The sequence below is a fragment of the Aethalodelphis obliquidens genome, unplaced genomic scaffold, assembly GCF_003676395.1.
Source record: "Aethalodelphis obliquidens isolate GAN/ISIS:26980383/991018 unplaced genomic scaffold, ASM367639v1 scaffold75, whole genome shotgun sequence".
NCBI lineage: Eukaryota > Metazoa > Chordata > Mammalia > Artiodactyla > Delphinidae > Aethalodelphis > Aethalodelphis obliquidens.
The window spans coordinates 2309999-2321742 of record NW_020838019.1 but is presented as its reverse complement, the minus strand read 5'-3'; the positions used below and the strand labels follow the sequence as shown (position 1 = coordinate 2321742).

The following is an 11744-nucleotide window of genomic DNA, read 5'->3' as shown; positions in this document are numbered from 1 at the left end:
AAAATATCTGAACTCCCACCCTCCCTGAGATAACTACCATTCTGGTGACAATCTTCTTATTCTTTTAAAAACCAGCATTTTTGGACTTCCCTGGTGGCTCAGTGGTTAAGAATCCACCTGCCAATGCAGGGGACACAGGTTCGCGCCCTGGTCTGGGAAGATCCCACATGCCGCGGAGCAACTAAGCCCGTGCACCACAACTACTGAAGCCCGCATGCTCTAGGGCCTATGTGCTGCGACTACTGAGCCCATGTGCCACAACTACCGAAGCCTGCGTGTCTAGAGCTCATGCTCCGCAACAAGAGAAGCCACCACAGTGAGAGGCCCGAGCACCACAACAAAGAGTAGCCTCTGCTCACCACAACTAGCGAACGTCCATGCACAGCAACAAAGACCCAATGCAGCCAAAAATAAATTTTAAAAAATAATAATAAAAATAAATTTTTAAAAACTGGCATTTTTAAAAGTAAATGATTTAAAAATGGATTTAGATATTCAGAAAGTTTACAAGGGTAGTTCAGAGAGTCCCCGTACATTGCCCCTGTCTTAGTCAGTTTGGGCTGCAATAACAAAAATACCGTAGACTGGTGGCTTGAACAATAAACATTTATTTCTCACAGTTCTAGAAGCTGGAAAGTCCAAGATCAAGGTGCTGGCAGATCCAGTGTCTCGGCGAGGGCCCTCTTCCTGGTTGCAGACAATTAGTTGTCTTCCCCTTGTATCCACACCTGGAGGAGAGCAGGGACCATAAACAAGCTGTGTCTTCTTATAAGGCACTAATCCCATTCAGGAAGGCTCAACCCTCATGACCTAATGCCCCCCAAAGGCCCCACCTTCTAATATCATCCCATTTGAGGAGGACACAAATAGTCCGTCCATACACACCCACAAGTAATTTCTCCTGTTACTGTTAGCATCTTAAATATGTACAGCACATTTGTTACAACTAATGAACGGACACATATACCTAAAGCCCATACTGTACTCAGATTTCCTTAGTCTCTCCTAATGTCCTTTTTCATTCCAGGATCCCATCCAGGATTTACTTGCCATGTTTCCTTAGGCTCCTCTTGGCTATGACAGTTTCTCAGACTTCCCTTGTTTTTAACGACCTTGAGAGTTCTGAGAACTGGTCACGTATATTATACAATGACCATCAATTGGGATTTGCCTCTAGTTTTTCTCGTGATTAAACTGAGGTTATGGGATGGGGGTTGGGCTCCTCTAGCAGTGGCAGCAGCTAGTAGGTGGGGAAAAAGCAAGAACTGGGCCTTCCCTTAAGGGAAGGAGCTTGTCTGGTTCCTACAGACCCTCCTGGTACTGGCTGATTTCCCAGACCAGCAGAGAAGAGGAAAAAGGATGCAGCCAGACTGGGGGGTCCCCCAGGACAATGTCCACCCCCAGGCTTCCTTCCTAAATGACTCAAGTTCATGGCCTTAAGTTGATTATTAATAACAATGACTGGCATGTGTGCAGCCCTTCAGAGCTTACAAAGGATTCTTATTAATAACAAAATGAATCACTAGAAAAGCTGCCCCAGTGCCAGGCATTGAGCTAAAGCACAATTTTTCGTAACCCTGGAGGAGGCTGATATCATGCCCATTTCACAGATGAGAAACAGGCTTACTGAGGCTAAGTGACTTGTCCAGTCATTAGGCTGAGAAGTGAGAAAATGGAGATTCAAACCCAGAGCAGACCTGACTCAGTTCCAGCCTTCCTCTATCACACTGCTGACCACCCACATTAACCTACAACCACTGTTCTCATTTATACAATGAAGAAACCGAGTCTCACAGAGGAGAGGTGCCCGGCCCACAGTGGCCCAGCCCAGCATTACTGATGGACCTGGACAGAGCCCAGGTGTCCTGATCTACCCAGGATCAGGGGTATGGCCTGAGGGGCACTTTGCACGCAGCCCAGCCAGGTGGCATTCATAGGGAAGGCATGTGTGGGCGGAGCCTTGCTGGGGCCCTGCTGGGTTGGTGGTCCTCACTTGGTGGAACACTCACTTCCCACTCTCAGGTCCTGTCCCTCTGCTCCCTGCAAGGCTGCCCAGGTGTGGCCGGTGTTCCCAGCCACTCCTGAGCAGGAAAGGGACCAGAAAGGACCTCCATGATCGCTCCTCCCTGGACCCCAGACAGCCTGGGAGCTTCAGTCCACAGCTGCTTCCTCAGCACAGCCAAACCTGGCACAGAGGAACACTCACACAATACTGAGGCCTGAATAAGTCCAGTGCCCACGGGCTGGAATGCCATCCTCACTGGCCCTGGTGTGCCACCGATGATCTTGCTTTCTTCCCAGAGATGGAACACTCACTTCCCACTCTCAGGGCACCTGCCTCTGTTTTTGGACGGTCCTATCTCTTAATTTACAGGTTTCCCTTTAACTAAACCAAAACATCCTCCCTTGGCTTTAGTTCAATCCTCTGCGGACACACACAACAAGAAAGCCTTTTTCTCTTCTTTTAATGCTCAGCTGGGTGCCCCAACTTCACCCCCAGCAGCCCCAGCTTCACCTCCAGCCCCGCCTTCCCCAGGGCCCCGCCTTCCCCCGTCCTCCCTCCCTAATGCACTGCCACCTCCCTCCTTTCCCTCCTGTTCCCCGTTCCAGGTTGAATTGCATCCCCCCACAATTGATATGGTGACTTCCTAACCACCAGTACTTCAGAGTGTGATCTTACTTGGGAATAGGGTCATCAACAGATACAATTACTTAAGATGAAATCATTAGGGTGGGTTCTAATCCAATGTGGCTGGTGCCGTTATAAAAAGAGGAAATTTGGACACACATAGAGGGGAAGGTGATGTGAAGATTCACAAGGAGAGGACACCAATCTGTGAGCCAAGGAGAGAGGCCTGGAGCAGGTGCTTCCTCGCAGCCCTTAGAAGGAACCAACCCTGCTGACGCCTTGGTCTCAGACTTCCAGTCTCCAGAACTGGAATACATTTCTGTTGTTTAGGTACCCAGTCTGTGGTCCTTCGTTTTGGCAGCCCCAGAAAACAAGCACACCCCCTGTCATTCATCCATTCAAAAATACTGAGCCCCTGACAGCTGCTAGGGATAAAGCAGTGAAGATTAACAGAAGGGACAGAGGACAGGTAACAGGAAGGGGTTGCCTTCAAGAGGCTTACACTTCATGGGGCTTCCACAGGCCGGTAATAAATACCTTCAGATGAAATCATTCCACACTGATAAGAGCTCTGAAGGAAACAAAACGCGGGCTGTTCTGGCTCTTCGTCAACTCCCTTCCCATCGGCCTTTTCGTCTCTTCTGAGCAAAGAGCTGAGGCCTCTCTCTACCTACGAAGGCCTTTGCCCTACGCTGCCGTGCTCCCCCAGCCTGCCCAGCCATTCTCCAGCCCACCTCTGGAGAAACCCTTGAGAGCGTACTCCCCACTCCTGGCACTTCCAGCTCTCCTGCGCTCCCGAATCTCCAAGACTGCAGCGTCCTCCCACAGCCCACAGACTGCTCTTCAGCCGTCCCCACGTCCTTGCCACCGCCCACCTTCCCGCAGCCTCTGCTGCCTTCCTGGACTCACGTCCTCTCTCTCGGCTGCCAGGAGCCTGCCCTGTCCCCCTGCTCTTCTCCTTTGCTGCCTCCTCTCCCTGCTGCCACTTCTTTTCTTTAACTTTTCCATTTGGAAGACTTTCAAGCCTACAGAAAAGTTGCAAGAACAGTACAGTGAATACCCTTATATCTTTCATCTATTGGTTTTCACCAATTGTTAACATTTTGCCACTTTGCTTTATCTCTACGTGTGTATACTTACTATTATTATTTGCTGAACCATTGGAGAGAAAGTTAGAGCCATCATGACTCATCACCCTGAAATACTTCAGCTGTATCTCCTAAGAGCAGGACGATCTCTTATGTAGTTACAATTTAAATATTAATTAAGGGAATTTTATATTGACACTTTATTATCAAATGTACAGTCGAATTTAAATTTCATCAATTGCTTTAATTCATGTCCTTTGAAGCATTTTTTTTTTCCTGAACCAATAGCCAACCTAGAATCTCACATTGCACTGAGTTGTCATGTCCTTCTCTCCTTCAGAGTGCTACCAACTCCGAGGGCTGCCCGCTCTCAGCGAGAACTCTCCGACTTCAGTCATCACCTCTGTGTGGATGCCTCTGGGTTTGCATCTGCTCCATGATTTCCCGCTCTGCTTTGCCCCCCTTTCTATCTCATGGCTGTTCACCGCTCCCTGCACTGCCAGCTCCCTGGGGCAGGGATCCAAGTTCATCGCGTTTTCCCTGGTGCCAGGCCCAAAGCTTGAGGAGCACATCAGGGAAGAATGGGAGAAACACCCACCCAGAGTCAGCCAGACCTGGATTTAAACTGGTGCCCCACCAGCCTCTGCTGTCGTGCCCTTCGTCAGGTTATTTAACAGTTGCTCTGAGCAGATAATACAGCCTACCCTGCAGGGCTACTATGAGTACTTACTTAGGTACTGGCTCATAGTAGCTTGGAAGGAAGGCAGGAAGAAAAAACAGGGAGGGAGGATGGGAGGGGGTGGGGAAGACGAAGGATGTCCAGTAGATCTCAAAACCTGGAAAGGCAATGGAGTGCCAACCTAGACTCCCGGACTCACCCCACCCCCCACCCCCAGGGCTCTAAGCAGCCTGACACTCCCAAGCTTGCTGGACAGAGAGCCTCACATGAAGGAAAGCACATTTAGTGACAGAAGAAATCAAGCTGGGGGTTTCCCTGGTGGCGCAGTGGTTTAGAGGCTGCCTACCGATGCAGGCGACGCGGGTTCGTGCCCCGGTCCGGGAGGATCTCACGTACCGCGGAGCGGCTGCACCCGTGGGCCATGGCCGCTGGGCCTGCACGTCCGGAGCCTGTGCTCCGCAACGGGAGAGGTCACAGCAGTGAGAGGCCCGCGTACCGCAAAAAAAAAAAAAAAAAAAAATCAAGCTGGTCTGGAGCTGGCTCCCAAGATGAAGTGAGATTCAAGCACCTTTGAATTCTTGACCGAACACTTGACGAACGTGATAACCTGGCCATAAATCAGCACAGCTAGGGAACACTGCCTACCTGCACGCGGAAGAAACTAGCGACCTGGGATCCCATGGCCCAGGACCCTCCAAAACCTCCAAACCCTCTAAACCCGGGCTGCAGGCTCAGGGGCCAAGGCTTCCGGCGGTAGGAAGGACCAGCTGTCCCAGGAACGCGTTTGTTAATATCAGATTCCTGGGCAACAGCTGGACTGAATTTAGCTGCGGAACATTGACAACGAGGCCTGGCCGCCAGCCAGCACCCCGCAGGAGACCTGAGCCTGCCATTCCCTTTTCCACGGAGATAGAGTTGCTGAGGACTTGCCCTGGCCCACCCAGCCCCCTTGTGCCTTCCAAGCAGCCCAGGGAAGGAGAGGGAGCTACCAGCAGTTGCTGGGAGCCCAACCTTGGTCTCCTGCAGACTGGTCTCCTTGCCTGCCTCCCAGGTTTTCCCAAACACTGAAGTGATTGCCACAGCTCTCTGCATGGATTTGGGGGCTTCCGGGGGTAACACCTCCACCCAGTGCAAAGGGACACACATATACTCATGCTCCCCAAACACACACACACACACACACACACAGGTGCACGTATGCACACCATGTTGCTCTCTGGCATTGGACTTCCATCATGCCCTGCACCTGGAAGTCCCATTTTCTCAGAACAGGCAGATCATCTAGCCCAAACTTCGTTGTCCAGAGAGGGGAAGGAACTTGGCAAAGGTCAACCAGCAAAGCAGGTCCCCATGCCAGTGTACTCCACTGTAAATAAATAATATTTATTAACGATAATAGTAACATTATGTTTACTGGGTGCCTAAATCAGCCAAATCTCCTGATGGGTATTTGAAATATAGTCATTCTTTTAAATTAATCCTCAAAATAACTGGAGGCTTGGTGAGGTTAAATATTTCCCCCAAAGCCGCATACTTTTAAAAAGTGACAAAGCCGGGAATCAAATTCAGGGCTGCCTGACATCAAATGATAGGATTCCCTCCACTGCAGGTCTGATGTCTGGAATTCCACCAGTTAGCCTTCCCAGGCCCTGTGAATAAATGTAAATGGCCCTGGAAAGGTCCTGCCTTAAGCCATCTCCTGCCAGGAGGGGGCGCAGGAGGGAAGGACACCAGAATAGGGTGTGGCACCTCCCACAAGGAGGTGAAAGGGTGTAAGAGACACTTTCTAGCCTTCCCAGCTTGTCGGCCTCAGAGATGTAAGGTGGAGGTGGAGCCTCCTCAGAATGCCTTCCTGGGAAGAGATCTCTTCTGTGGGAGGAGAGTTTTCCAGCTGTGCTGCTCTGGGGCGGTGGGGAAGGGAAGTGGGGCTCTAGGCACTGTGAGTGGAGTACATAGATGAAATCTTCCTGAGGCAGTTTGGTCATTTAGATCAAAAGTAAGTGTGCTTACTTTATGACCCAGTCTTACAGTCCCGACCTCCTTGCTAAGCTTAGAGCACTGGGTACACTGAATGCTCAATAAATAAGTCAAAAAGGTATGTAGAGATTGCTCCCAAAAATGAATCTGTCTAGGGGTTATGAGTGACTTTCCTGTTCCCAGTATTTGTCCTCATCTTTTCTTCTTGTGGTTTTTTGTTCTTTAAGTAAACATATATAAAGCCATTGTTCTAGTCTCTCTGACATGCATCCCCCCTTTTTTCGATAGCTACAACCCTGGTTTCCCTTCCACTCAATCAGTCCATGTATTCCAGGCAGGGTGGGCACGTGACCTAGGCATGGCCAATCAGAATCCTCTTACTTGGCCACAGTGATTGGTACATGGATGAGCACATGACTCAAACCAGGCCAATGGGATTCAGTTCTGAGACTTTCGTTGGAACTATTGGGAAAGAGACACTCCTTTTCACGGTTGTTATGCAGCTAACAGGAGGTGAGCCTGGTGCTATCGGCAGCCATCCTGCTGCTCATTCTGGTGGGGGGGTGCCCTCCTCCTCATTATGAGGGATGGTGTATGAAGTGGGAGCTGAATTCTTCCTGACTCAACCGTAGCATTGGAAGATCTACCATCATTGTTCCTTTGGCTCATATAGGCCTTCTAGACTCAAAATGGCAGTGCCCTTGGGAAACATTATATGGGTTGGTAACTAAAATATACCAGAATCCTCCCATTTGGGCCTGCTTGCTGTGGGGCATGATGAAAATAACACCAAGGCAGTCAGTGAGGTCAGCTAGATCAGGGATCGATGGACAGCATCCAATTTCTACTGTCCATCCCCTGTAACTCCTTGAGCATACGAAAAAATTCCCCTGGGTGGGAGGGGGTGGGAAGGTCACATGAGGCTCAGAATGCTTAAAGAAAGTAGAGAGAAAATGTGAGATTGTGGTATAAAAAGTGGATTGAATGAGAAAAAAATCTTGCTGGGCCTGAAGAACTAAAAACACACCGACTGACTTCAAGAGAGTCTTCATCCATGTTAGGAGCCAGAGGTTTTGCTCCTTGCTGTAAGTGGGAAGTAGTTGTGCTTCTGCGTTGGGCAACCACCAGAAGTAAACAGGAGAAGCTAAATGCACTTCTGAATCCATTTGCTTTAGGTTCTACTTATGGATGTGGCAAAAGTCACAGGGAGACAGAAACGGGGGTGGGGTTGGGGGGAAACACACCAGTTTCCATCCCCCTCCATGGTCACTCTCAGCCATCAAACCGTCAACCAGGGGCTTCCCTGGTGGCGCAGTGGTTAAGAATCCGCCTGCCAATGCAGGGGACACGGGTTCGATCCCTGGTCTGGGAAGATCCCACATGCCGCGGAGCAACTAAGCCCCTGCACCACGACTACTGAGCCTGCGCTCTAGACCCCAAGAGCCACAACTACTGAAGCCCGCGCACCTAGAGCTCGTGCTCCGCAACAAGAGAAGCCACCGCAATGAGAAGCCCGCGCACCACGACAAAGAGTAGCCCCCGCTCCCCGCTACTAGAGAAAGCCCAGTGAAGACCCAACACAGCCAAATATAAATAAAGAAAAAAACAAATTAATCTAAAAAAATGTAAAATAAAAAACATAAAAAACAGTCAACCCACTGCTGAAACCACAGGGCATCTAATGAAAGTGTGTCTGTTTTTTGGGTTTTTTTTTTCCTTCTGAATTGGAGTTGCAGCTTGTAAGAAGTTGGGACTGTGGGTTCATTAAAAATCAATCTGTTAAAAGCCTTGCATTATAGGCCTTTCATAGTCCTTTGCAGAGGGAAAGTGCCTTCTTCAGGAAAATAGATTGCCCAGGAGCCTACATTTCTGCTCTGATATCTGCAAAGTTCTGTCTTTAATGACCACGTACATCAGTCCCACTGGTTTGGAGCTGAGATCTGAATTTATGAGACAGGTCTTTGCTGCTCAACATGCTCTGTTTTTATTCTTGTGCAAAGCTCTTAAAGGGAGGTAGAGTTTATTTTTGAGTTAGGATACTCCTCACTTTTTCTCCACTATGAAAAACATTCTGCTAGTCATGGGCCTGAATAATTATAAATGTGTGACTTTAGTTAAGAATGTGCTTTTTATTTTTCTTAGAAGCTTTCTTACTTCGAAGCTAGTTCTCAGTGTCTGACACCAAGTTGGCAGAGATCAGCAGGAAAGGAAGGCCATTTAAATTGGCAACCTGCCTGGAAATGAGAGAGAGAAAAAGTTCTTCCTTACTAGAGTCGCTAGCTTAGCCAAGGCTACAAAGAAAGAAATATTCTTATGCCACTTTTTTTCTTTTTCTCTTACCAAAGTAACACGAACATATTAAAAAAAAAATCAAGTGATACAGAAGGGCTAATAATGAAAAGCAATTGTTTCTTTGTTTTGCTCCTAAGAAGGAATCACTTTCAAGTCTGTCTTTCAGTGGATCCTTCCATATCTCCAATACTTCACTTACGTAGCTGTCTCTGTTCTTGTTTTTGTTTTGTTTTTTATTGATGTATAATTCACATGGAACAAAATTCATCATTTTAAATAGTGCAGTGCAGTGATTTTTTTTTGTATATGTGCAACGTTGTGTGGCCATCACCACTATGTGACTCTAGAACATTTTTATCCCCCCACCCCCCCAAAAAAACCACCCGTATTCATTAGCAGTCATTCCCCCTTGCTCTTCCCCCCAACTCCTGACAATTACTTATCTATCTTATGTTTCTCCGGATTTGACTCATCTGGACATTTCATATAAGGAGAATCACACAGTATGTGACCTTTTGTTATCTGACTTCTTTCACTTAGCAAAATGTTTTCAAGGTTCATCCATATTGTAATATGTATAAGTATTTCATTCTTTTTTATGGCTGAATAATATTCCATTGTATGGACATACCATTCTTTGTTTATCAGTTAATCAGTCGATGATGAACATTTGGTTTGTTTCCTCTTTGGGGCTATTATGAATAATGTTGCTATGAACATTCAAGTACAAGGGTTTGTATGGACATATGTTTTCAATTCTTTTGGGTATATATAACTATTTTTGATTTATCCCTTTAGACTTCCTGTTATGAGAGATGAGTATTTAGCTTGTTTATACCACTCTCTCTCCTCCCCTGCCCCATCTCACCAGTATAGTATTATACATTTTTACTTTCTCTCTTCATTACATTTGTAACTCTAGCAGTTGTGATTGCTCTTCCCTCAAATAATAGAAACCTGACTACAGTGGCTTAAACACATAGGGAGATATTTTTCTCACTTAATCAATCCAGTTTATTGCTAGTTCAGCTGCCAAAAACCACCCGCAAGGGCCCAGGTTCTCTTTTGCTTTCCTCTCTGCTGTCCTTAATAGACTAGTCGTCTCCTTTTGAATACAAGATGGCTGCTGCAACTCCAGACCTCACATCTGCATACAAAGAAGGAATAAGACAATGGGCAAGAAACAGAAGCTGTGTTGGTTGCCCTTTATCTAGAAAGCATAAGATTTCTTAGACCTCCTCTCACCAGCAAACTCCTACTTAAATCTCATTGGCCAGAACTATGCCACAAGGTCACATCTAGCTGCCAGGGAGCTGGAGAAACCTGTAAGAAATAGGATTGACATCACTGGCTTAGATCAGTGGTTCTTAAACCTGGTTGCATATTAGAATCTTCTAGGGATATTTTAAGATATAGTGATGTGTATGTGATCTTACCCTAGTCCAGTGTTTCTCCACCAGCTGTGATTTTGTCCCCCACAGGACTTTTGGCAATGTCTGGAGATATTTCTTATTGTCACGAATAGGGGTGGGGTGTTCCTGGCATTTTGTGGGTAAAGGCTAGGATACTGCCAAATATCCTACAATGCATAGGACAGCCCCTCACAGCAAAGACTTATCCAGTCCAAAATGTCAATAGTGTCAAGACTGAGAAACGGTGCCCGTTCTGTTACTAAGAGGCAGAGAGGAGTGGATATTGGTTAGGTATTATGTCTGCCCCAGTAACTTTTAGTCATATACTGACATCTTTACTTCTAATTCCATTAATTATGCAGTGTCTTTTGGCTCCTTCTTTTTGGTTTGTTCCTTTCTTTTAATATTTATTTATTTATTTTGGCTGCGCTGGGTCTTAGCTACGGCACGTGGGATCATTTTTAGTTGCGGCATGCGGACTTCTTAGCTGTGGCATGCATGAGGGATCTACCTGATCAGGAATCAAACCTGGGCCCCCTGCCCTGGGAACGAGGAGCTTTACCCGCTGCACCACCAGGGAAGTCCTTTTTGGCTCCTACTTTTTTTTGTTGTTGTTTTCTTTGCGGTACACGGGCCTCTCACTGTTGTGGCCTCTCCCGTTGCGGAGCACAGGCTCCGGACGCGCAGGCTCAGCGGCCGTGGCTCACGGAACCAGCCGCTCCGCGGCATGTGGGATCCTCCCGGACCGGGGCACGAACCCGCGTCCACTGCATCGGCAGGCGGACTCTCAACCACTGCGCCACCAGGGAAGCCCCTTGGCTCCTTCTTTGTGAGATGAAGTTAGCCCCCTCACTTTGAATTCTTCTCCCTTCTGCCTTTCACCTTCTACAATTTGAACTTTTACACTGACAAAATTAACAGTATTTATTTTCTTTCTTACAGTCAAAGTTATATCTGTATGTTGTCTAACTATAGATTCTAAACATTGAAATTTAATAAACAGGATAAATATTTTGACAATATGAAAGTTTAATGCAGAGCCAAGAAATGTTTTATAATAACTTTTTTCCTGTATCAGATTTTTGTTTTCCTGGAATATGTAGTTTCACTTTTTCCCCTTGCACTATCTAACTTAGGCCATTTTAAAGGGTTGTTCATATAACCCCATTTCTATCTGGTATAAAAAATGAGCAAGGAAGAGATAAGCACTAAAACTGACCAAATTCCTTGAGAACTGAAAGCTTTCTCAATCACCCTCAACTTCCAATTCGATAAAAAAATGAGAAATCTATTTAATGTGAACTTGGGGATACAGAATTGAATGCTAATATTATAATCCTATGTACCTTACATTTAATAAGTATTTGGTGAATGTTGTTAAATATTTGCTTCTGTTTGGAATAGTGTTACTGGATGCTTCTAATTGAAATAGAAGAAAAATCTCTCAGTGATGCATTTGTCAGGTACAATAACACATGATTTTTTATATTGTGCAAGGGTGACCTAAGGATATAGCAATGGATTAGCTAGCAATGTAACAACTGTAAACATTTTTATCTGCAATGGATATTTGTCAGTATTGACTGCTGTACAGCTGAAGAACTTTCAAGTGAAATTACGTTCAGACTCCTGTGACCAGGAAGCAAACTGCTTACTGTTGTGAGCGT

General features: G+C 46.6%; 1 long non-coding RNA gene across 1 annotated transcript in view; it reads right to left on the bottom strand.

The window, feature by feature from the left end:
- Window positions 1-592: 592 nt before the first annotated feature.
- The window catches only part of LOC113612350 (uncharacterized), a 29721-nt gene continuing 18569 nt past the window's right edge, over window positions 593-11744 (bottom strand). Inside the window, exon 2 of the long non-coding RNA XR_003429834.1 lies at window positions 593-728. This is a non-coding gene — a long non-coding RNA (uncharacterized LOC113612350). The remainder of the gene's footprint in view (window positions 729-11744) is intronic.